Raw genomic sequence first — 23441 nt, forward strand, 5'->3', positions numbered from 1 at the left:
CGTACAATCAGACTCTGTTTGAGCAAACGTATTTGTTTGAACATTAACGTAGGTATCGATACCCCCAGGCCGGTGAATTATCAGTTTATACAGGAGATTATAAATAGTTTATAATTTCTCGTTTATAGTGGACCCTGTGTCATAATTGCATTACTCGATCATTCTTCTGCATGAAATCCTTTACCCCTGGCGCTCTCCTAGCATATGTCAACTAAGTTGATTTTTTTTCCTCGAAAGTAGTATCAAAACGATATTGTTTTATCTTCATTTTACGGAGACGCCATATGTAATCAGTGTTCGTCATGTGTAAGCTACATAGTATCACATGCATGCGTCTAAATTCATTGCACTAGGCAGTGACATTGATAATCTCCATTAGTATATGCTAAAACAATGAATAGCGTTGAAGTTGCCTCTGAAAATTACTCAAAGCTCCGAATGTCCTTCGCTATTCACCTGCAAGCAACTCGTGTAGGATTTGCGTCCATGATAATGGAATTTTTGCGGGAAATACAGATTTTCAATCATCTTTTTGAGCTATTTTATGTCACTGTTTTAGTACATACTTAAACAACTATTCTCTGTGGTGTCGATGGCTTGCGGTGGATATTTACCTAACTCACTGCTTCGCGGCTCGGTGATTATCCCCTACTAGCCACCTCCACTTCGGTGAACAATTGTTAGTCATATATTAGGTACACTGAAAGCTTAAACAAATATTTTGGGAAGGCAAGAGCAGCTCGCACTGCATTTATCAAGACTATCTTGGAATCCTAAAAATTGCCAATCACGTGAACATGCAAGCAAGTGAACATGACCTTAAAAAAAACTGAAAAGTCATATTTCCGACCTGCTTTTTAAACACATGAGATGGAACAGATGAAATAGGTAAGGACACAAGTATAAAAAAAGATATTTAAAAAGGAAAAAGAAAGAAAATCTTTCTAATCTCTTTCTATGTTACATCTCTTGCTATTTTACACCACTCGTTCTGTGATTCACGGCGTTACTCTTAATCGCCGCAAAGGAAAAATTGTCATCGAGGCCTGCTGATCAATATGATTCTCTAAGATTTCGTCCTAATTGTCGCATGTTTTCACATCACAAGAACATGTCCAGGCATGAAATAAACTTTGAAACTAATTCTTTTTAGTCCATAAACGTGTCATTATTACCATTATTATAATAATTATTATCATTGAGATTAGAGGATTAAATAGCTCTTCGTGTTTGTGTGGTCATTGCGCATAGAAATCTAAAGAAAAGGTGGATTAGGAACATCACGTGCTCTTATCCAAATATATAGGAACCTTCTAATTAATTCTAACCACGTAATCCAACTGCAGTCCTGCATTGTACATGGTGAAGAAAGCAAGCGGGACAATTCACAGTTGAGTTTATTCTCAAACGTATTGTTCGAGAGGAGTTATTTCAAACCTGCTTTGGCAGATTGTACAAGTCGTGATTCTAAGAGGTAAGTCTCTAATCCGGCGATGTGCTCAATTCTAAAGTTGAATTAATCGAGAGGGTTGGCAACCTACAAAACGCTTGCCTCTAGGCATACGTTTAAACTCCAAGTGTTGCCTTATTTGCTCCGGTTGCACACAAAGGTAGTCCGTAGAGTAAACTTAAAGATGTATGTTCTGTAAATAGTATTATTCCATCCAATTTGATCATAGTCAAAGTTTGTAATCAATCTTACTTTGTGCGACTTTGGAGTTACGCACACACGATTGATTCGCCAGGCACTTGAAGGTATTACACATCGGCCACTTGGTTTTTTACAAATACGCCATACCTACGTCATATAATTGCTCACTTAATAGTGATCGACATGTTACACTTAGTGTAAAATCTTTGTGACGGGCAGTATTAACGGGCGACTGTAAATTGCAGAATCATTGCTGGGTCATGAATCTACTTTGTTTTTTCTGATTTGCTACACACCCTCGCTACACCCCCGCCATGCCTTGTGTACTCCCTTGCTACGCCTCACAAATCAACCCTCTAGAAACAGCACCACCGCTGTTACACTTCCGCTTTGAATAATGGATGGATAAAGTTCAAATAATCTACTCTAAGTTTAGTCTGATTTAAGTTACCCCGAACTCTAGTTAATCTGGCAACGGAAACTTCTCACATAGTTTTGTCTACCTGACGTTTTTGGTATTGCCTTGACATACAAGATCTAATTAATTTACAACAATAGATTGCTTGCGTTGCGGATCGCCAAGGTATGCTAGTTTATTTTGCGTGTTTTCTGCCTGGCTGCGCCTTTGTGGCTTCCAACATATACCCCAACAGGTAACGGCTTGAAGTCAAAATAGCTTCCGTGGGAACATTCAGTGTACATGAATTTCCGTACTTAAAATCTTTCGAATACCACTGAACCTAACTGGCACTGTTGGTCAAGGACAATTGCAATGCTTGGAACATGTCTTGGTTATTATAAAAATGATTCTCACCTTAAGTTTTGAATGAGGAATGTTTTAGACTTATATATTCGTCTCTGGCGTGGCTTTGCTATCAAACGAACACTAAAAATAGTTAGAAATATCCAGGAAAAGAGACTCATGTTTATTTTCAGTAACTGTTGCGATGATGTGGTTAGCAAAAATTATTTGATTGAAGTTCCGCTTCAAATATCAAACACCAAACATTTGAACTTATTTATTCCAATATCAAGCTTCAAGGTCCGGCACTTGTCACCCCACACCCTGCTTATCACACACAAAGCTAGATTCCAATAATTACGACCCTATCTAACTTTAAAGTTTAGTTTTGGATGACTAGTTGAGGAATGAGGAAAATAAAGTAAGGGCATTTAAACTTTGCGTAGAGTGTTGTTTTCGTGAGTTTGCGACAATAAATGTCAGGAGTTCGTCAAATTATCTTTACTCTGTAATGAATACTGGGGTAGAATTGAAGATAACTTCAACACAGCAGAACAGCGGTATTTTCGCTAAGTCTGTTGGGTCATTAAACTCGATATCTAAAAACACTCCAAGGTGTCCAAATTAATATAAGAGAGAGTAAACTGTTGATAAAGTTGTTATTTACGATCATTCGGCGGATTACTGCCAAATTAACCATTGTTGCGCCACTTGGATTGATAAAGCTTCTCGTTACTCAACCTCATCGCGAACAATGCCACTTATCTCACGATGAATACAAAATAAGTAACAGAAGTTTCTGCTTCGGCTAGAAGCTTCTCACGCTGTAAAAGGGCCCCCGTTTCGTTTGTATGACGCCGGTGCACTAAACCAACCAATGTCAAATTAGAGCGAAAAAGACTCATGGAAACTTTCTCCACACGTATATGCTCAAGACAAGTCCTATCAAGAGAAGCTGAACTTACGTGACTTTCTGAGTCTTGACAGGAGACAAATGAGTACACATTAATGATGTTGAAGAAAGTAACGTTTAAGTAGCCGATATGGTATAGATAAAACAGTTTTACAATGCCAATAGTTATTACTGTCTTGAAAAGAAAGTAATTGATAAACAACTTGGCCAGACACTATTCATAGAGTGTTTTCTGAGCTAGGAAAATTGTCTGTATTTTGACTCTTTTTCAATTTATTCCCACCTTATGCAAATAAGGTCAAATCGTGTCCGCAATGAAGAGTTATTTGCTTGACATGCTCGGACTTTGTCACGTTGTTGCGATACATGCTAAAATGGGCAGAAAATAAATCGTAAAAGAGCTTCTTACATATATAATTCAGAATTTCTGTGAAGAAAAACGCTAACAAAACTTGTGAAAATCATAGCGGGTCAAAATAATTTGGGAAGTTCAGTCTCTGAGATGTTTCATTGACGTCAAACGGACTCGCAAAATCACTCAGACTTTCTGGCTACTACGTAAATCAGTCTGGGTTTTGGTTGAGTTCACTAGGACACTGTCTTGTTTCCTAAACGGTGTATTGAAAATTTTTACGGCAGAGTGGTTGCTTGGTGTGATTTACATGTGAACCAACAGATGGCTGTGAAGATAGTGCGATAAGGTGCGTTCCACTAAGCGTAAACATTCAGAATTGTATATTAAGTATTTCGATTGCCCTAAAAAACCACAAACCACTTAGTCTTTTTTTGATAGAGCAGAACGGGTTTCCCACATTGAGACTGAACGCACAGACTTCCTAAATAATTATTTAGGTGATATGGTAAACTAGAGATCTAGAATTATAAGAGAAACGATTGGCGCAACTAGAGCACATTAGTTGCAGTTGTATCATGATGCGAGGTGATCTCTGTTCGTAAATATCCTTGTTACGTTTCGACTTTTGTTTTGTTTTCCACTCCAGTGAATATTTAATGGAAAGTTTTCCTTGATTTTGTGAACGTTTCAATAACATGTAGAGTTAGATAGACCTTCCTCTAAATAAACATTTGTCGTTCCTGAATATTCCGCGATACGTAAACTTAAATACGGCACAAATGATAGCACTTCGCACTCTAATGGCGTAATAATAACTAGCAGTTACAAAGTGTAATAGTTAAAAAGCTCCGTCTAAGTGAGCGTTGTGGTAGTCAACAGTCCTCAAGACTTCGATTGAAGGAGCAGTTTCACATTTCAACCAACGACGAGAGGTTTCTTGAGCGGAAGTAAAAAAAGGCCACAAGGTAGAGGTAGAGGCAGAGGTGGCGGGAAAGAGTGCTGGATTAAATTCACTAGCCCTTTACTTGGTGATCTGACTCAGCAAAAAATAAGACATAAACAAAACGATAGAAGAAAGTCAGTGACAGGGAACTTGTTTCATATTCAGTGTACTTTAAAATGAATACAGGCAACTGCTTAAGGTTCATAAATTTGCAAAAAGAACCGCTCTTAGCTTTGTATAAACCAGTTTTCCAACAAAAATTTTAGACTGTGTATTTTTATAATTTTACTTGTTAATTGATTCGACCACATCTGCGCACGTCAGTTATTATTCGGAATTAAAGGGACAAATTACTGTTAATAAATCATCAATCAAAGCATGTAGACTGTAGCCTTTGTAGCAGTCGCGTTAATGAGTGATAGAAGGAATAAAACAGCACTTGAAATAATTTGACTTTCTTTCTCCCTAAATAGATTGCCTTTGTTGTCGTAGACATTACGTAATTCCAATGCAGGTCTGTAAATGCTGGTATTTATAACAACTAAGATAGCCAATTGATGAAAGAATTCATTGATCAATAAAATTCTCTGTTTCTGTTTTTTTTTGTCTAAAATATCGCTTATTGGTTTCAGTTAAGATGAAAAAAATCACTCCAGTCTCTTAAGAAAGGTTTACATTATTACACTCACTTAATCTCGAGAGGCAAGCTTAAAAAAGGCATCTAGTAGATAGTAAAACATATGCCTCAGTTGATGGAGCAATGAATAGTTTTCATTAGCTAGCTATTCTGTATCAAATATGCCGCTAGATGACATTTCATGAGCGCATTTGTCAAAAAAAAATCGTTCGTTTATCTACGATGTCTTATAACTAAACATAATGATTCTTTCACGTCACTTAGGCTGGATTTATCACTATATAAGAGAAAAACTGTTTGAAAGTAGACAGAAAATTTATCAATCGTGTATAATTGACAGCATTACAGGTCCATTATTTTGCATGATCAACTAGACGAACCTTGCAATGTTGTAATCATTTGATTCTGTGAATGTTTAATGGCTCAATTAATGTGTCTGGTCTGAACCAGTAATGAGAGTAAGAAAGAATGGAGTTCACTTTGGTCTGTAATGCTACGAGTCATTAGTAACATAATCGACAACTGATAAAGACCTGTGACCAATTTATCAATTTATGACGAAGTAACAAAGCGGAAAAAAAACCATCGATTAAAAGTGTTCATAAATTAAAACATAGCGGTTGGCATTTTTTCCTTTCATATATCATTATGATATTTATCACTATAACAGAACGCGTAACTGACGCCGAATATTCAGTTATATAAGCATGTCACGTGTGCTATCCTTAAAACTGGGGAAGGGCTAGCCCCGTGCCATCACATCTTCTCTAACGGAGAAGGACAATGCTCTCGCACCAATGTGTGTGATTGCGAGAAACCTCAGTTAGGTAACGTATAGGAGAAAAATGGCTTCTTAGAGGATCAGCTGAAAGTGACCGAAAGCTTTTCCCTAAAGTGTTTCAAAAGGCACCAAATGGCATTAGAACGTGATTGAATTTTATGAATTTCCCGGGAAGGGTGCCTATGTTCCCACCCACGACCATTAAAATACCTAAAAAGCGGCAATGCTTCCTTTGGACCTACTCAGTAATAACAAAACTAATTTCGTTCCTATAGGACTGTATGACCTTATCCAAAAGCAAATATCAGTCGATAGCACTGATGATATTCTCTTGTTTGACCAATAACAAGCATGACGAAAACACAGACCTAGTTCAGAATGCTGATATGAGGCTGCCAATAACCAATCACGTTCGACTATTTTGTTATCTTTTTGCTTAATTACCGAGGCGAAATCATTTAAGAAACTTAGAACTCCAGTTGAGCTTATCGTGGAAAACTGCGAATTCAGAAGACGAAAAACATCTCCAATACAATTAATTGATACTGAAAATTGCTACATACGGCTGGTATTCACCGCTTGATCAGTTGATAAAAGGCAATTGTTGCGCCATCAGTCGGCGGGAAAGCTTGTCAACAGCATGTGTTTCATACATGGTGTTTCAGAAGATTCTTATGTGCCGTCGATAAAAACTATTTTTGGCCATTATTACTATGACCAGTGAGAAGTTCTTTCATCAAGTACTACAGATAAAATCCATACTTCAAGAAAAAGTGCAAGCTTTACTAGGTCAAAAACTGGAGACTTAGAGCGTGTTGAACACACCAACGCATTTTCATATCCTTTAACAATGGCCATCTCCAGGGTGCTTAAGATCTTATTTGTAAAGCGAACGACCAAAAAAACACAACACAACAAAACAAAGCTATCATACCTGTTCGGTTCTCTCAGGAATGATGTAAAGTTGGAATGAATGACTGGAAAAGTTCCGCTCAAGGAAAAAACTGGTCATTTTTTAACAATGGAACAAGTGAAATGGAAATTTTCTCATGAATCTTCGAGAGACATGAATTTCTTTCGGCCAAACTAGTGTCGTGGTTTGAATGTTAAACATACAGGCCTTAGGCTATCAATTCACAATTATTTGAAAGACACTTTGTTTGACCGTGGGTTCAAACAATGCAACATCACACTGACAATTATTTCCGATTTCCTTTTCCCAATAATGAGTTCTTTGTTGTGGTTCTGATAAACTTTTACGATGTTGAATATATTATTCGGCATTCAGCTAGTTCCGATCAATTATTTCCACAACCATTTAAGCAATTTACTTTTGAAAGCAGATGATCTCGTTAGCGGTTGAAAAGCTACGTGAAGTGAAGAAGCCTCCAATTCAGGTTAGCTCGAGTGGTTTTGTCGCTTTGTTTTAGTTCAAGATAGTGGGAATACCTTAATCGGTTCACATACGGTTTGTTCTCAAAAGTTTCAACATGGCCTCGTTCGTACATCATAAATTTCCCTTTGTTCGGCGCTTAAAAGATCTTCAGTAAATGTGCTTTGATTGTAGTGCTGTACTGTATTGAGGCTATTACGAGAGGGTTGGGCTCATTTAAACCAGTGTGGTTCTGTGATAGATAATTGTTTGTTCGAATATCGATAACCCACAAATGTGCTAACGAAATAATGACTAGATAAGTGGGTGAGGTGAAAAAGTACTAGTTTCCATTCGGTGCTAGGAGGTATTTCAAGTTGCAGAGGCACTATTTAAGTGTTTGACCTGTAATGTGTCGTGAAGCCAAGCGGCATCTCTACGACAAAGATACTAAATCATTGATCATGTCGGAGAAAAATAATAGCTCTATTATTTGACAAATCCCATAAGTAGACATGTCCTATTTTTTCACAATCCGTTGATCCTTATGTACAACTTTCTTTCTTCAACGTTTAACGTATCCCATAAGACAGAAAATTCCCTGACGTCATGGCAAACTCCGTTACAGCTTCATGGTTCATGAACACGATTTGTCAGCAAAAGCTTCTAAGCGGGGAAAGCTTTTTTGTTTTCCATTGACCAAAGAAATTAAAGCTCCCTAGTAAAATGGTTCGAGCTTATTCAGTTTCATTTAATACACAACTGATTCATCATTACAGTTACAGTTAATGAAATAGTCATCAGTTATATTTTATCTGTATACCTGATCATAAATTCATTGAAGTGCGACATGACTTCTACTTTGAAGTAAAAGTGGCACCACCTGAGCATTCAAGAACGCGATATCACATTTTTTTATCAGGATAATCGGTTTGAAATAACTAATTCGTGTTCAACTTTACTTTAACAGCTACGCAGTGAATTATTCGACAAAAGAGCAGAAGTGTTAGAAATACTGGAGAGATTTTCTTGAAATTCAAACTAACTTCATTATGAAAGTGCAATGGCTCAAGCTTATCCCAACGAACTAATGTATAAAAATGGCTCAGAAACGAAAAGAACTAGCAGAAAAACAAAGGAAAACTGAGAAAATGTTGGATAGTCATGTCAACAAAGACAGGGGGTGGCGGCGACTGATGTATTACTATGGCCGAACGATGGAACAAATTGCGTCCTCTTGACTAACTTTGCCCCAGATGGTTAACACAATGTAACCGTGAAAAAAAAAAGATGGCAAATTTCTTTTTACACAAAAACGTTGCACCCTTAGAAAAAAAAAAACATTCGATTCAATGGGCAAAATTTGGAATAAAAGCCGGGGGCGTTTAATCGAGAAAATGCAGTACCTCGTAAAACTATACTTGTCAATATCAAGGGATCTAAAACCACATTGGCCGAAATCTCTTTGCCACATCTGATACTGATGTTTGATATGTTGCAGCCTAGAAAACAACTGAAGGGCTGTTATTGTTTATTTGTTCTCTTATACAAATTTGCTCGAGGGACTAGTTAATTAAAAGAGATTGTAGAAAGTCCCATCGAAAACCTGAAAAACATACCACTTGGTGTTCCAGAACCATATACATCTGCGATAAAGTAATTATTTGAAGTTTACTACTCTATAAAATGTTTCAAAATTTAAAAAATATAGTACACAAGCACTGAATTTTCCTCTCAGTATTCAACGATCCACACTTTAATTTAGCAATTAGCAATTTGCCGCCAAAGTTACGTTAGCAGCTGCATTTTTACTCGTTAAAGACACAAAATGTGAAAATATCAGTGTGTCTCTCGAAAGACTCGATCTTGATCATAATAAAAGTGCAAATTGAAGTTGAAGAAGACTGACAAAAAAAAATTAACTGCTCAAGCGTATCTCAAAGAACTAATATATAAAAATGGTTCAGGGACGAAAAACGCTAGGAAGGCTATTATAAGAAAACGAAGAACGTATTGAGTATGTATTTTCAACAAAGACAGGTTATAGAGAGTGGAGTCGTACTAATTCTAACACCTAAAGTCTTTTGGGGAACAAAGTTCCTTATGCAACTAAAGTGCCAGTAACGATAATGATATATTGGTCAAAATATATATAGAAACTCAACTACGAGGGAATCTACCCACTGCTCCAATACAAACCCTATAAAGATATAGTTAGCATCGAGTTCAAAGAAGAAATGTCGTCGAAAAGTTTATTATGACATATTTAAATGTTATCATTTGGTTTTTTTCTTCTCTTTTTACATCTAGTGAATCTATAAGAAAGGCGATCTCTGGCTGGAAAGAGGTCGAAGCTGCTGAAAAATCTCTTTGGGAGAAAAAAGATCGAATATAGACAGGATCATCTTCACAGGTAACTGCTTAAATTTTTAAGAATGCATTTAGATCAACGGTACCTTAAAATACTAATCTGCCTCAGCAGAATATGAATGGAAGTCTGCGGCGTTCTACTGATCTCTCTTATACTTATTAAATTACTGCGAAATTACGGAAAATTCAGCTCTGAACAGGGAAAAGTCCTATAAAATGGATCAACAGTTCGAGAATCTTGGCAACCATCTTGCATGGGGCACTTGAGATTGAACACCATTTTTCTGTCAAAATAGTTAGGGCTTAAGAAATATATTATGTAGATAAAATGACTTAACTATTATATCAAAACCATTGGCAATGTTCATCCCCTAAAACGGAATACATATTTTGCCTAACTACCGCGAAATTTACCAAGACTAAGTTGATGACGGCGGTCCATGCTATGCTATCTATAAGAACTTTAAGGTGCCGCACTGATAACGCAAAAACCTAATACTGTAGTTAATGTGCTATTTTTAAATAATAAATAATGGTTACAGCTGGACAGACGGAAAGGCCACGAAGTGCTTTCACTTGCACAATAAGTGAAGGGCCTTTTGATTTTTGTTTCGTGACATTTTCGGTCATCTTCTTCGATCGTTTTCTCGAACAGTTTTGAGTGAGAAGGCCAGAGCTGACCGGAAGAGAAGGCCACTGGACCTTCCAAAACATTTTTACACTCAATTATTAAAACTCAGCGCATGGTAGTAGCCAGTCGTGCATTTTTGCATACCGTCGCTCTTCCTATGAGTATCGTTGTGGGTAAAATATTGATATACCAAAGCTGAGAATTAACGATATCCACTCGAGTTATTGTGAGTACATCGCGTGCGTCTGAGCCCTCTGAGTACCTGAAACTCTTTCTCTCGCCGTAGGGCAGAACCACTGTCATTCTCTTAAGTGTCATTAGTGCAAAACGTCGACGCACGCAAAATAGTATTAATAAAAGCATTATTAGTTGTTCAATGAAGCTGCCATCCCTAACAGGCCAGAAATCCTGTTTCAATGCAGGCTAGGGGCCGTTTGGGTAAATGCACCATTTTATGATCCTATAGCGGCGCCGCAAAAGCCTTGTGAGAGTATGACCGCAAGTAAAAGAAATGATCATCGCTTGTTGAAGTATTGGAACACTTCAGTTTAATGCCAAAGTGTTTTTAAGTGTTTACCAATGCAAAGAATGATACTATTTTAATTGTATTTAAAAAGAAAATTTGATGCGAATCAGGAGCACCTTTTCTGGCGAATGTAAGACAGCAGTGGTACGAGTAAGATCATGGTGAAACAAGCGGAGAGTAAGAAAAATTACGCAACCGCGGCGTGGACATAAGGTTAACATCTCTTTCACCCTATATCGGTCTTAATTGGTTAGCAATTATGCCATCTTGAAACTTAATCATTTGGACTGTGCCATAGAGAAGCAAATATGCAAGCTGGGGGTACGTTTGTCTGAAAATTGTGTTAATTATAAAGCATTAATGCTAGGTATGGCTGGGTCAATTGGAAGAGACGTAATGTTTTTCATTTTGGACGGTGAATTCATCCCTTCGACTTCTTGCCATCATAGAGCAGTCTGTTTCCTTCAAAACTTTCCATTTAAACTTGGAGACAGGAGGGCTGCGGATGAAAGCATAAAGCAAAGTTCAGCGATGTTGCGTCTCTCATTGGGACTCAAAGAAAAAAATGGGAAGACATAGGGACGGAGCTTTAGTAAAGGAGAATTGCAAAAATTAGCCAATAACTAAAGCATTACAACTTCGAAAGCGCTTGATGTTTAGAAGTGTGAAAGCATAGAACCTAAGCTACGTTTGTGGATGAGTGATTTTAATTTACCAGACACGAGAGATATTTCAAGATAAATTAATTATAGTCAAATTTTTCTCGATTCTTCTTTGAGTACATCTTGAGGAAAAAAAAACGTGAGAAGAAATAACTGCATTCGCGCAAAGCTAATTGCAGTAATTCGTCTCTTTCATTTATTTTCAGTTGCTTTCAAACATTGATAAAACTACTTATGGCTGTCATTAAAATAATGTTCTATTTATCCCGGATGTATAAGTGTTCAAGAGAAGTTTGTCAAAAGTGATCTATATTTAGCCATTACCTAAATGACATCGTCATTCTCATTCAGGTGAGCGCGAGCCACACAACCTGTATAAGCGTTCATCCCTTAGAAATTAGGATACAATTTAAGGTGGGTATAAAAGATTTAAGGGAAGAATGCAAGATGAGCGTTGAGTTATGTTATGTCGGCTTCTGTTGGTAATTTAATACCTAGAAAACGAGTCAAAATAATGTAACTTTCGTCATGCCACTTATCTGTTGTTGTGATGGATAGGGTAAGGAAAGTAACAAGTTTTCTCAAGAAGAGAAAAATTATGACGATTTTATTAATCGTAAGACAAATATTACCTTTCCACTGCGCTCTATCGTCTCCGCTGCATTTGACGTAATATGTTGCAAACATCGGTTTCATAATTCATATTCATGGAAATAATTGATAGAAGTTTCCTTTTCATTAGTCTCTTAAGCAATGGAAGATTAGAAGCAGAGCCAAAACTTGCACTTTTTGCTCGAGATACATATAATTTATATAATGAAACGATAATAACCTCAGTTTAAATGAAATTTTTCATGATTATTTGTTTGGTATGGGTAATGCAATGCCTCGTAAGTTATTATTCGGAATACAATATGAATTCCTCTAGCCCAATTTAGATCCCTGACACCTGAGTTTTATACACGATCAAAACTGCTATCAATTTGCATATCCACACGACGAGGAAAAACGACATGGTCATTAACGGTCTAGAATTATGTTGTTCCTTCTTTATGTAAACCACAAGGAAAAAAATTCACAAAAAAGGCACACCTTACATTTGACACACTGTTCGATTAATTACTTAGCAGAAAATAACCATAATTGTTGCGACATATTCGTTTGATTTTAATAACGTCACATCACATCTTGAGGGAAGAAATTTACCTCATCTCACTCAAAAGGTTTAATCCATTTCGGAACCTAGTTAATGGTTATTTTCAAATAAGGCCTTACAGGTAATTGAGAACATTCGAGAATCTCAATGGCTTGCCAAGCCTGTAAAGCAATTTAGACTCATTGTTGTATCTTGTATTCTAGACGACCTTAAATGACACCTCAAGAATGGGAGCAATCGAAGTTTAATCAAAAGACGTCTAGCCAGAAAAGACTAAAGATTCTCGAAAAGTGCAACCTCGTTTTTCCGACGGAGTCAAGAAGTTAAGTTAACGCTTTGTCGCAAGTGACACGTTTTGGTAAGTATTTTTTCAACTTTTTCACTAATGTAAGAGAGTTAGAAGGCCTGATTGGAGCTTATTGTGTAACTATCCACAACAGTACAAGACAACAGTTATGTTCAATCACAGCATTCTATCTCGTCAACGAAAAGCATGTAACAGCTCCAGCATAGTATAATATTCCTACATTCAAGAAAAATAATCATAATAACCATAAATTCGAGAAATTTCTTCACTTTGGTAGCATTGAATGAAAAGAAAACGTGCGCATGTTTTATTTGTGACTCTCTGTATTGTTGCTGTTTCTTCAGCTGAAACTCCATATATAAAATGAGAAGTATTTTTAAACATCATCAGTGGTGCAATTGAGTGTATCACGGAGGGCCACTATAGCCGAGGAATCTACGCTCATTCGAAACCACGTGCACATCTATTTTTTTATTACAGTCTTTACTTACTACTCTTTTAATAAACATATTTTAAAAAATTATACGATTGAAATACTGGAAAAAGCATCTACACGTACATCTTTGGTGATACAATTTGCGTTTTGTTTCAAACTGCAATTCGGACCAGACGTACACTGCTTGTTTCCAGGATTCGACACTGATTCGACTAGATTACTTTAATGCATGAACTACGAAACTGAACGCAACATGAAATTTGCATGATAGATCCCTCACATGGGGTCGAATCATTAATAACGCGGCGGTGTTTCGAGGTATTTGATGTGATTTCGTCCTTGCTCAAGGACAGGTAGAATGGAAAGTTGGTTTCATAGTCACGCAAAGTCATAATCAAGTCTGTTCTTTTATTAATACTGTTATCATGCCTTTTCTCTCTATGATCCAGTTTTTCGACAAGTTTAGAAAAATGGCGATACAACAAATATATATTTGCCAGAAAGCGTTTTTCCCAAAGACATATTTGCACTATGCAAAACTCGTTAAGGGGATCTCAAAATGTATTGGTTGAGATGTCGTTGCCACAAGTGATATTGATGCTTCAAATGTTATCGCCTATAAAACAACAGAAAGATTATTGCGATTACTTTTTCTCTCTTATCCAGAGGAATAGTTGAAGTTTTACAGGTAAGAGTAGTTATTGAAAGATATTGAGAGAAGTCAGGGAGAACGAGTAGTAAGTGACAGCTTGTGTTTCAGCTTAATAGATCTCTGAGGTAAAATAAGTATTTGAAGTATGCAATCCTGTCGATGTGGCAAAAATTAAAAAAAAAACAACAACAAAACAAAATAAAAAAAGAAAGAAAAACGGTAAAGAAAAGTTAGATTCGAAACATATGGGTGCAGTAAATTGGGGACTTGTTGCTTCCATTTCAAAATCCATAATTTAAGCTCAACAATATTTATACACTGATTTTAAAGGTGTGTATAGAAGATTTAAAGCTCGATTCCTCTGTCTAACTCTATAGCAATAACCCTGGTTCCTCTGCAGAACTCTTTCCTGTTATAGCTCTCGGGTAAGGCAAATTACCTATTGCTTAATTGCTTATTCATAACTATTACACATGATATCATTTGAAGATAAATTTGCGTGTAAAACAGATTTTAACAAACGTCACTTTAGATGCTTTTTTTTTGGCTTTTTCACACATTTTGTGTCCTCATTATTATTTGCTTTGACCCCTTCATAAGTGGAGAGGGTGTTCACTACTAGTAATTTGTCACTCGAAGAAACAAAAAGCGTTATGCATGCAGTGAGCTTTTACGCAACATCTGTCTTCAAATCTTTGTTGTCTACAGCATTTGAAGCTGAAGCATCTAGTGTGTTAAGTATGATTGCATAATAGTTTCTCCGCTGATGTCGCCTGTCAAAAGCAGCTTGAAAAGGGTGAAATCCGAATAGAACTCCATATATATTTGTCGATTTTTGAGTTAGACAGCTTAAAAAGGTTTGAAACCTTCTAACAGTTTGAATTATTTAGCATAACTAAATTATTGTACTAAATATTATTATATTTGTATGCTGCTAAAATTTCCTAATCCCTTTAAAGTGATTCCTCAGAAAAAAAAAGGTATCGAACATTTTTTTTTAAACTGTCCTTAAATGTTCCCTACCAAGGTCTGTTTCGAAAAATAGAATAAAAAGAGATGGTTCACCTTGCTTGTTTAGGAGATATAATCGACAAAACTTACACCATTTAAGCCTGTACTGGCACTAATCACGTGCGTCATTTCATTGGTTCACGGTACATTTTGCTGCAGCTGGAGCAAGGTTTTCAAAGTAACAACTGAAAAAAAATTTCATAGAAAGAAAATCTCGGGCGTATTGAACAATTTGATATATAATTTTCTGGCAAATTTAAGGGCTTTTTCCCTGTGCTTTTCTTCTCTTCCAATGTTAAGGGTTCCATTAGGGTTACAAGAGCACCGGCTGTACCTTAAACCTAGCCACTAATATAGTCAGACTATGCTGACTCTGTACGTATCATTTTGGTTCCACGTCTCCCGCATCAGAACAAATAAAAAAACCGCCCCAAAAAAGGAGATCCTGTTTCTATTTTCTCTCTGATGTTTATCTTTATCAACATTTTTTAAAACTATTACATGAGAACCTCACCACGCCGAAAATGTCGGCATCAATAGGTTTATACTGTAATCATCCGCCGAAATAGTTACCTAAATCCAAAAAAAACACCTAGAAAATGCACAATATACGAAATTATTGCCAATTTCAGGAAGATTAACAGTGAAATGACACGATATGTATTTTTTAGATCGTTTCGATAGAAAAGATATTCAACAAACATCACATTACATGATAAACGGATGTAACCAATATGGCCTGTCGAAGAAATTACACTACTCTAAGACTCCACGTAATTGTGCCACAGGGAGAAAAATTTATTTTGAATTACCACTGAAAGGCTATGGATTGTGAGAGGGGTCAGGGCTCGTTTAAAGTAATTTCAGAAAAGCCCATCTTCAAACGTTTTGGTCATTTAGATTTTCTCCTCTCAATACGAACGTTTTCCAAAACAAAATATATCCTTCCGATTCTTATACCACTGACTGCCCAGTTTAAACGGTTTTATTCTGCATTTATAATAAAACTTTCATAAGGTTGTAAGGGGATGTCAATCTCGTGAAGTGGACTTTATCAAAAGTTTTCTTTGCTAAGGTAGTTCCAAGTAGATTCCAAGCTCCCTTGCATTGCCTAAAAGTATTGTCAGACTCACACAGATTGCATTCAATCATCTTGTACCAAGCCTACCTTCTAGTAATGACCCAGTGCCAGATAGAAGTGAAAAAGAGTCTGCAAAGTCTGAAAGAAAAATAAGACATATCATAAAGATACCTAGATTAAAGAAAGTTTTTATCTTTCTTGGGCCTCATACATGCTACTGAAGGATAAGCTTCACCGTAGTTTCCCCCTCCGCCAGCTAACTTAGCAGGCATAGGGGCATAAATTATATAATACTGCCAAGACCACATTCATCACTAAAACTTTTAAACATTCTCAAAAGAAGCAAACTAATAGAGATATTTACCTGTTTGCTTCTTCGTTAACAGCCTGGTACCAATTTAAGTTATTGGTGCAAGTTTCCATCATGACATCAAACATCTGCTTGTTTAGTAATTTACGTCAAAATGGCTGTTAGAATGCACAAAAAAGGCCTGCACAAAACACCAAACCGTTACCATGACAATACTTAATTAAAATGATGTGAAAAATAACATAGGTTAAACTAGGATCTTTATTCTGTTTGTCGTCTGGCTGCTCTCAGCGGCACGTCAGAAGTCCCTCGAGATTTCGGGAGTGACGCAGTCAATCTGCCATTTTTAGCTGCATAACAATGGCGGCGAATGGATTCAACGGTCGATTCACTCCTTCTCACGTTCTAACCATAAACATATGCCTAAATATATTTAAAGCACATTATTACACAAAAACACATATCCCCTTGAGTAAACATTGAAATACAAATTTAAAGAGATAGATAATAGGTTTTAAATTTTCAATAAGCTGTAATCTATGCTATGGACTTTGGGACAAGGCGTCTTAGAAAAATCGGCTATATGCAAGGTTCTTGAGAAATATCAGTTTTGTATGGATTGAAAGTTATGCACTGTTCTGTGAGTTCCCTGCTTGGTTTGTTGTTATAATTTCCCCGTGATATCGATCATTGCAAGGCTGTCTTCTTGGAGAATTGGAGTAGATGAGGTCCCAGGGCAAACAATTAAGGTTTCAGAGAGAATAATAATCCTTTAAAACCCTATGAAAATTTACCTGAAGTTAGTCAAAGTTTTAAAGTTCTCAGTCGATACTTATGTACTCGGAGAAGGAAATATGAAGGTAAATTCAAAATCCGAGCAAAGAAACCCAAAAATATTACGAAACATCATTGCCTTACAGCTGTTTGCAAATGCCAATTCATTCAGTTTTTCTTGTTTGATCACGTGGAGATTGTAGAATTATATATGGATTTACACAGAATAAATAAAATTTGGGATTTGTAACTTGAAGCTCCATCGGTTCTAAATGTTACCAAGGCAAGCTTACCTGGCGCAGCCTTGGTCGAATCATGAAAAGCCAATCTTTTTGCATCGGTGTGGGAATGAACAAAAGTCTATAGAGGAGGTTCTAGAGAAATTAAATGATGTGAAAGTAACATTTAGACAAACAAAGAATGCTGGAAAGGTCTCTCATTTGAAAGGGTCTCTCATTTGGAAAGAAGGGGCAGTTACATAAGTCTACATACAAAACGGTTAATCAAGTTAGTTCTTGCTGTCACGTGCCCGGCAAGATTAATCACGCGTATCAAGCTTTTCATCAACTCTCTTGTTAGATGAATGTACAAGTCAAGGAAGATTACTCCAGATCTTCTAGAAGATTCCAATTACTTAACAACTGGCAAATTGTTTCTTGGTATGTATAGATGCACCTGTTGCAGAAAAAAAAAAACGTTTAGTAGCTTATTCTTAAGATTGCATGAGGACACTATTGCTGTACGAGTTGTATTTAGTTTTCTGGTCACGTACGCTACAACACTGCTTTCCTACAACGTTTAACTGTTGATAATTATTTGTATCATGTTCACTCAATGTTTCTAATGGGAAACGGATGCAAGAAGAATTAAGACCAATTAAGATTCCCGCCCTTTTCATATCTCTAGAAATTTTATTGAGCTGCTTTAATCATCCCACACAACTCGTAACAACGTAGTTCTCGTCAGGACAAACTGCAGCTCCCAATCTTCGCACCACCACTTTCTCGCTCAATTTGAAAAACTCTACATGTTAATAGCAAAAAGGAAACAAAGAATACCTTAAATAGCCCCACATGATATTGCTTCGGGCAGTGCTAGGACAATATTGGTGATTGTTGGCAGAGAGCCATATCTGCTCTGTTCAAAGAAAAAGAAGAACAGCTAGGATGTGAATTTGTAGCAAAGTGTTTGCCTGATGTATATATTTCTTTTTTTATTTTGGCAAAGCGACTCACTTGAATGAGTTTTTATTCTAGGCAAAGCTTTGAAAAGGCTCCCAGATGTGTCTAAGGGTCTAGTTCATCCATTAACATGTTTCAGTAAACTGTAAACCAGAATGACAACTTAATTCTAATGATGTGATATTGAAGGAAAATTAACTCTGTTCTTGTCTCGAAATAAGCACTTTCCGAGATTGAAGGTATTAACTATATTGTTTTTGTTTATGAAACCCGAAGGCTATTAAGAGGCTGAGAGAGGGCCAAGGTTACCACAATGCATTTTTGTAACTATCCCTGTTCGTTCAATTCAAGACCTAGAAAGCAATGAGAAAACTTATTTCACCTTGTAATTCGTGGAATGTAGGATACGCATGCGTTAAAAGGAAATCAAACCTTTAGCTTAGTTGCAGTCATATTAAAATCAACTAAGTGTGCCGGGAGCAAGATATTTCTTGTGACGTTTTCAGCCAACACAAACATTGTCATTTACGCGGTGGTCTATATTCACTTACACTCTTTCCAAGGAAAGACGCAACTAAATGTTTTCCTTTCACAATCGAAAGCTATGTTTAATAGAAGTCGTCACACGCCGAACGTTAATGACTTTGATAGAGTAATTCAAACGAGGCCGTATAAGGTAGAGTAGTTCAGATGTCAAACTTTGTCACTTAGGAGCCGATTTCCATTGTAAACAGAGAATCTTTGTTCTCATTATGTATTAGTAATTACTAATCAGAAAACAATTGGCGAAAGGCAAAGGTAGAAAGCGTGTCGCCTTTTGATTACTTGCCTTTTTCGTAGGCACGAGCTAAAAACGGAAGCTTGGTAAAAAAAAATCAGCTTTCACCGCTCGGAGTCTTCTTGTGTAAGTGGGTAAACTAAATTATAAGTTAGTGTTAAGTTCCAGGCGGCTTTCCTGAGCATTTTGAGCTGTACAGGCCACTCTTTTTGGTTTTAAAGACTTCTTGTAAACAAAGCAGGTTCGCTTTAATTACCATTGACTTGCGCAGGATCACCGCCACGAAAGTTGAATGCTGCTCAGTTAAGTTCCTTAAAAATACTTCAGTTTGGGGATTCATACGTTTGTCCTATGCCTGATGTCAATGTGACCTTCACCATGCGTACAATTTTCCACAAAAATTGATTAGAAACATACAGTTCAGGTGTTAGCTTTCCCTGTGCCACTTTTTATTGAGTATGAGAGCGGCAGCATTAATTGCAAGTCGACTCTTTCTCAGGAGCTTCTAAGTTCACATTCACACTTTCACAGTCTTAGCTACAGGTCAGCCTCAGATTTTACATAGGTTAAAGAGGCATGTTCCTTTCTAAAGTGAAACTATTTCTATTTCGTCAGGCCGTTGAAAATGCTGTTTTCCGTTACCCAAGTCATGGTTGTTGTGTTACTATTAGCCGCCACCACGGGCAAATCGACCCACAGACTACAACAACCTTCGGACTGCCGAAAATCGAAAGGCTACCTCATCATGGGGAAGGCCAACTGTAGCTTCAGAATTACAACTTTTGGTTGTCGAGGCGGCTGCTTGTCGTCGGCGAAACCTTTCAGCTATGGAACTGGATTTGCTTCGAGTTGTGGGTGCTGTGCACCTATCGAAGATACTATTGAAGAAAAAACGGTAACCTGTTGGGGGGAAAGGAAAGTGATTCGCTATCCAGTGGCAAAAAGATGTGCCTGCAGAACATGCAACTGACAGAGTCTCATTTTGTCTATTCTTGGTCGAATTGTAGCTTAATTCAAAACAGCGACTGAGCAATAAGTCATCAAAAGGAATTTAAGATAGCAGATGTATTTCAGGTTTTGATGCGTTTCCGAAAGTAACCCCACAACAAGACCTGAAACTTTGTTAAAAAAATTCTATCGACAACAGGTTTAAGGTGAACACTAATTTCAAAGTTAACGCTGCCGTATTTATGGCCATGTATTATATTTATGATTCATTTTTGTAACCAGCTATTTGAACGTACAGTTAGCTTACAATACCTTTATAAGTGTCAATCAAGTGCAGAGGATATTGTGCTTCGTACCATTGCACATTTAATGAAAACCAACTGGAGAACAACTTACAGAAGATTATGCAATAGTGGTGCAACTTCTCAATATGTTAATGGAAAGCGGTCGCATAAAAAGCCATTAAGAGAAATTGGAGTGAAAATCATGCGATAATCTCTTCAGGGTATCACCCAATATTAAATGAGATATTTGCGATTTAAACGGTTTGGCATCTGTTAAGATGTTTTTCATTGGAAAAGGCAATTAACATTAATGTGAAAGAGACCATTTTTGCCTACGGCAAGTTTCGATTTCACGACCAATTTACGTATATTGTTTTTGTTCGCAAACCTGCGTGAAATATCATCGATCCAAAAGAAAAAGAGACTGAACAAAAGCAAACACGTTTGGGGACTCTATAAGATAACAGAGGCGACAGCCTTTTACATGTGCATAAAAGGGTTGAATACGTAGGGATTGCATGTATATAACCTTAAACCTACCACAGGTAATTGTAAATAATCTAAATAAATGTTTTCCCATTAAACCCTTGTAATAAGGAAATTCAGACCTAATGAAAATAGTCCGTAAAATCCCTAGTTAATGTTTGTTTAAATGCTTCCTTTGTTTTTGGTTGTAATGGTAAGCAGCTATTGGCGATCAAGAGCCTTCTCTCCACTCTCCCCAAAGTGGCAACTGAAAATTTTCGCTAAATCGGATATTTGTACCAGCTCCTAGATTAATGGCTTTATTGGGAGGTCTCACAAACTTTCACCCACTGAAATGCTACTTCAGTCGTGCAGGTGTATTCTCAGTTGTACCAAAATGTATAGATTTGTTTTCTCGATGGCCTACAGTATACCCTGAGTCCTACAGACGCCTGTTTAGATGAAGACTACGATAATTTTCTGCTCAATAAAGTTTTAAGCTCTCTGAAAACTCCAAGCTTTCAATTTCTAACGATAGAAATCATTTACCTCATAGGAAAGAGGAACTATTACCATTATAATTAAAATATAATCACCTTAACTGGTATTTGTATTTATTGTATTTCATTAGCAAAGAAAAAACGGGCGACCGGTATCTGGTATATGTAAAGAAGGCTTCGGAAGAAACACAATAAAGTGCTACTCTGGTAGAAATTTTTGGCTGCTTCTTACTGTATCTGTAGTTGCCGTAAAGTTTTAGTGTTCGCATTTGCTGAATAGAAATTCTAAACATTATCGAAATCAGGAATTTCTTTTCGTAAACGTTCATAATCGTTGCAATCACTGTTTAGAATAACTGATTTAATTTTTACTGAATGCAAAAAAAAATTGATGAGTTATGATAGTTACTTGCTTTTTCATTTTTTAGATGGCCAGAGATGTAATGCAAAGGTTTTCATGCAAAATAATAGGATTAACAAAAGACAAACTAACGCGGATAATACTGTCTAGGAAAACACCACAGGAAAATGTCAGGAATGGCCATTTAAATTCGACAACAATCTTCAGCAGGATACAATAGGGAAATACATGAAACATATTTTATGACAATATAGAGTAATAGCTAGGATGAACGTAAAATGCTTTAGTTTAAAAAAGAGTAGCGCACCAACTAACGAATAAAGACTTCTAAAGTAATTTTATTGAGGCTGAACGCAAAGTTAGTCGGTGGATTCTGAAGCCAGAAAATGAATGTCATGTAACCTTTCAATCTGTTGCTGCAAGAAAAAACTCACTAAGAATAAAACATGCTATCATGAGATCACCTACTCACTAACTTTCAATTCAATTTTTTTCACTTTTATGTATACCTTCTTGCTAAGATCGTCAAATGATATATCTACGAACAGTCTTAAAATTTGTTGTAATTCTCTGTTTTAGCTGAAAGTTCCTCCCTATTATGTATGACATAAAAGCAGGTCACCTGTAAGTGGCTCTCAGTCCAGAGGAAGTAACTAAAAGCAAAGAATATGAATTTTCGGTTTTCAAGCGAAGACTGCTCTACTGCCGTTACATTCCAATGGTTTGCTGGAACAATCTATGCGGAGAAAGTAACCACATTACTAACGGGTTGAACAGTCAAGTGAATGTTGTAGTATCAACTAGTTCTAAACATACATAGGCTAACATGTATATGTCACACACTGTACATTTGTTCAACAAGCGACGTCCATTTCATCTCTTTTGTGAACGGAGACCTGTGCGCAGTTGTCCTATGGTTGTCGAGAGCATTTCAAACAGCATTCGAGATCTAAAAGCTCTTTAACTATACACACTTGCGATTACCTTTGTGTAATATTTGGTTGTTCCTCGAACACCAACATCATCCTTAAGTTTTAGATGAATCATATCACCCTCTTGTTTTCTCAGAGCAACGTTCCACGAATTCGCAGAAATTGGCTTTTGTTTTGAAAAGCTCTCTTTCAAGATTCAGGTCTTTAAGGGAACATGAATTTATGACAACTCAAACTATTATCATTTGTTAAGAACTCCCCCGTAGAGTCGTGAGCTCTTATAATACGGTATACCACGAGTTTTCATAGCTGCAAATACAACTCGATCAAAATTATCGAAATACCTTCCAAACATAAGAAGATACCTCAACCTCACTTGTCATTAAAGGGGCAAAAGTATCGAAAAATGAGCACCAAGTTAAGTAAGCTTAAACGCTTCATGACCTAAAATTACATTGTCTTAGTCAAGTTCTTTACTGTAATTTATTTGGTGACAGGAGCGGATGAGTTAACTCTGCACCATTTAGGGGGAATATTTGCAACAACTGCAACGATTAAAATAAAAAATGAGAAGAACGAGAATTTCATGAAAGGACTTACAACTAAAACAAAGTTCATGCATTCTTAAATTGTTTTTATTTCAGTGTCACTTTTATTGTCATATATCAATCAGAGCGATTCC

General features: G+C 36.7%; 1 long non-coding RNA gene across 6 annotated transcripts; it reads left to right on the plus strand.

Moving 5' to 3' along the window:
* The first annotated feature begins 1341 nt into the window (after positions 1-1341).
* On the plus strand, positions 1342-21680 carry LOC131772991 (uncharacterized). Of its 6 annotated transcripts, XR_009339290.2 has the most exons (5): positions 1342-1474; positions 9705-9807; positions 11935-11997; positions 12943-13097; positions 19885-21680. It is a non-coding gene; the product is annotated as an uncharacterized lncRNA (long non-coding RNA). The 6 variants fall into 6 exon arrangements; XR_009339289.2 differs by lacking the exon at positions 11935-11997; XR_009339292.2 differs by lacking the exons at positions 1342-1474; positions 11935-11997 and adding an exon at positions 3881-4007.
* Positions 21681-23441: the final 1761 nt, after the last annotated feature.

The sequence above is a fragment of the Pocillopora verrucosa genome, chromosome 10 (genome assembly GCF_036669915.1).
Source record: "Pocillopora verrucosa isolate sample1 chromosome 10, ASM3666991v2, whole genome shotgun sequence".
Lineage (NCBI taxonomy): Eukaryota > Metazoa > Cnidaria > Anthozoa > Scleractinia > Pocilloporidae > Pocillopora > Pocillopora verrucosa.